We start from the raw sequence: 4035 nt of genomic DNA on the forward strand, positions 1-4035 counted from the left end.
CAACAAAGATAAGCAACCGAAATAACCATTACGTACAAGCAAGCCGAACAAAGGCAAAAACCTACCTTCTGGTAGATCTGACCCAAGGAAACGACCCAACTCCTCAATATCAGCACCTATACTACATGCAACAAAGATAAGCAACCGAAATAACCATTACGTATAAGCAAGCCGAACAAAGGCATAAACCTACCTTATGGTAGATCCGACCTAAGGAAACGACCCAACTCCTCAATATCAGCACTTATACTACAGACCTATACTACATACATCCTGAGGCTCCTCTTCAGAGACCAAGATTTGGCAATACAACAGTCTTATAATCATTTAAAATGAAAGGATCCCCACATTCAAAATATGAGCTATCTATTGGGTTATGGTAATTTCACCCTCAACTCGATAGCCTCGTCTCATTTTGCTGTTGAAAGCTCCTCATCTAAGGATTGAGGGTCAATAGCCAAACTTGATCAATCGATCCACAAAATCTAGCAAACCGAGCCAATTGTGTGTGAGTGTGTGTGTGTAAAAAGACTAAAAACACATTTTCATTCATGATAATAACACTAGAGAATTGACATCAACATAAATTTCAGTAAGTTAATTTCACAAATTCCATCAAGTGGCAATATTAAAAGCTATTCAAAGCAAAAATAGAAATTAAAAAGAAAAAAAAAAGGGTCTGTTCTTTTCTATCTATATTTCTAACGCCTAAGGTACAATTGTCCCATAAATGCCAACTCTCCATACATGCCACCTTCCCCCTGCATTAAAATTTGTATTTGAGTTCTTAAAAATTTAAAAGAAGACGGAGTGCAAGAGAATATCTAGCGACAGGCTTTGGAAGGAGAAATATTTGTGTACGTAAGACGTATGTAGCGTTGTATACGTCAGGTAGGTTACATACAGGGAAGGTATGAAGGGTTATATCTGTGTTTTACCCCCTATAACATCCCTATAACTTACCTGTAACTTAGAAATATGAGGGAAGGTATGAAGGGTTATATCTGTGTTTTACCCTCTATAACATCGCGTTATACCCCCTGTAATCTCCCTGTAACTTACCTGTAAGTTGGAAATATATGAAAACAAAAGCGTGGAACTTACTAGTTACAGGTAGTTGCAGGTAGGTTATTTAATTTTTATCTGTTGAAAATTTATTTAATTTTTTTTATTTATTAATTTGAACAAATATAACTGAATATTAATGGAGCTGAGCTGATTTATTTACATAATTAAGCATATTTAAGCGCAAGCCCTAATAGAAAGGAGTTGGAAAAAAAAAAGTGTCTTTAAAATACCTGATATTATTCACTGTAATTGGACAGTCCGAAAAATTTTCTTTGATCAGACAACGTTTCATGGACATTAAAGTGTCTTAATGATTTCGGAATTGAGTGATATTGGGCTCGTTGGATTTATTTTATCGACATGCTCGATTCAACTTTAAGCTCGTCAAATTTGACATTCATTTGACATCCCAAATATAATCGGAAAGCCTCCAAATTTTGTTTAATGACTTGATTTGACTTTGATTTGATCAATTTTAGTATCATTTGGTCCGCCTCATCGAGCCACTCAGTTGGACTATTAATTTCTTGAATTAGGAGCTCTGGATGACTCTTAATTGAAATTTGAATATTTTTTGCTCATGCAACGATATCCACGTCATCTTGAGATCAATGTTGAATATTAAAAATTTGTTGATGTCATACTAATAATACATTTTTTTAATGCAACTATTTATAATTATGTTATCAATGTTTTGTAAAATAGAAGAGATTATCTTGTAATTCAAGAAAAAATTAATCTGAATTTTTCATTATCTTGAATATTTTTTTCTACGAGTATAAGCAGCGCCCGAGTAGTCCCCTCTTGTTGCAAATTGATTTTTTTTTTTATGAGCTGGATTATTGGATTAAAAAATTTAATACTAATGATTAATATTAATCAGTATTAACTTTAATTAATAATCCTAAACAAATACTAATCATAATTCCAAACATTAGTGGAAGAAAATTTTCCGAGTTAAACTAAACAAAAAAAACTCTCCAAACCGTATGAACAACAACTAATGATCATCATATAAAAATTGATATATCATTTTCAATTACTAGAATGGGGGAGAGCGACAGCCAGAGAAGTCGGTGCAGCTTTATAAGCAACAACAAAAATTTTTAATGACCTTATTTTAAATAAATTCTAATATTGATAATTAATGTTGTATTAATCAGTATTTGTTGGGTAATGTAGAGACGCGGTCCATCATACTTTAATTAGCTTCCTAATTAAGAATCTCACCTACCGTTCGTCTACCTTCCCACCAAGTCCTCTAAGGGAACGTCGAGGCGCTCGACGGTGTATTTCCTCGCAATAGTAAAATAGTGTGCAGCTTCGTGGAAGTAGGCAAATTTGTCGAATCACGTAAATTTGTGTCACTCTGGTGTTTTTTCTATGTGCAATTTTTTCTCGTTCTATTTTTTGCTTTATTGTCATCATTTTTCACAATAGTATTAATATTAAACACAATATTAATACTGAAGAAATGCTAATCACAATACTAATCTTTCAAAAATGTGAACAACGGTCAACAGCCAATAATATATCATCACATAAAACAAAGTATATCATCCTCATATTATTAGCGAGAAGGAGAGAAACAAAGAGAGTTGAATTTTGCAAAATTTATGTTTCTTGATTTGCAAGCGAAGTCTCTTCAACGTGGAAGCGACTTCTGATTTAAATTTGTTGCTGCGGACAAGCAAATTATGGCCAGAAGCATTATGCATTATGAGATGGCTTACACGCTATCTCCTTTCCCATTAAACCTAACCTTCTATTTTCCCAACTCGCTGTCCTCTGCGAAAAATTATTGTATATATACATCACATGCAGAGATGCATGCGGTGTCTGATCCTGACCGTAAATCTACGGTCATGATGCAATCAAAATTTTCTTGAAAAAAAAAAATTTAAGTGAGGCCCACTGAAATACATCCTGACTGTATATCACCGTGATCTACGGTTAGGATCGGACACCGCATGCATCTCTGCATGCGGTGTATGTATGCAATAATTTTTCGTCCTCTGCAGGAGAAAAATTTGCGTACGTAAAGACGCACGCAACACTGTGTAGGTCAGATATGTTACAGGGAGGTTACAAAGGGTATAACGCGGATATACCCTCCCTGTAACCTGCCAGACATACACAACACTGCGTACGTCTTATTTACACGAATTTTTCTCCCTCTACAATAGTTTCGGCAATTTTATTAATCATATGATTATATTTACTTTTAGATGTTTTGAGCGTTTTTAAAAATAAATTACTTTATTTTTTAAAAAAAATAAAAAAACATATAAAAAAACATTAAAGAAACATTTTTTTTAATAGAGACAAAAGCAAAAAATTATCCCAAACAAGTTTCTAGAGTTTGCCATTTAAAATAAGGAAGATTTACATAAATACAAGTCAATTCCCATCTATTTACATATCCAACACCTAAACTTTAATTTGTGTATATATATCACCTTCCCTATGCATGAAAAGGTAAATTTCACATTTTTAAAAATAAAAACAATGATATTTTTTTATATATGTAAAAAGGTAAAGTTTAGGTTATATATATGTAAACTAGGGGTGTAAACGAGCCAAACACGAGCGAGCCATGCTCATCTCGTGTTCGGTTCGTTTATATTTCGAGCTCAAAAAGTGTGTTCGTGTTCGGCTCGTTTGCTTAACGAGCCGAATATGAGCTGTTCACGAACAAAGAGTCATTTTAACAACTCTAATCATGTAGTCATAAGACATAAGACAATAAAGGTTTGAGCAAAATTTAAAATTTATTATTTATATTAAAACATCATTTGAATCTAATTTAATAATTTTTATTCTATTTTCTTAATCAATATTTTAATTGATTATAAATCTTTATAGCCTTGTAGTCAATTAGATTTTTTTAAAAATATTACTTTATATATATATATAAACTTGATGAGTAGTATTTCGAGCCAAAACGAGCCGAACACGAACGAACAC

The sequence above is a fragment of the Phalaenopsis equestris genome, unplaced genomic scaffold (genome assembly GCF_001263595.1).
Source record: "Phalaenopsis equestris unplaced genomic scaffold, ASM126359v1 Scaffold000264, whole genome shotgun sequence".
Taxonomy (NCBI): Eukaryota; Viridiplantae; Streptophyta; class Magnoliopsida; order Asparagales; family Orchidaceae; genus Phalaenopsis; species Phalaenopsis equestris.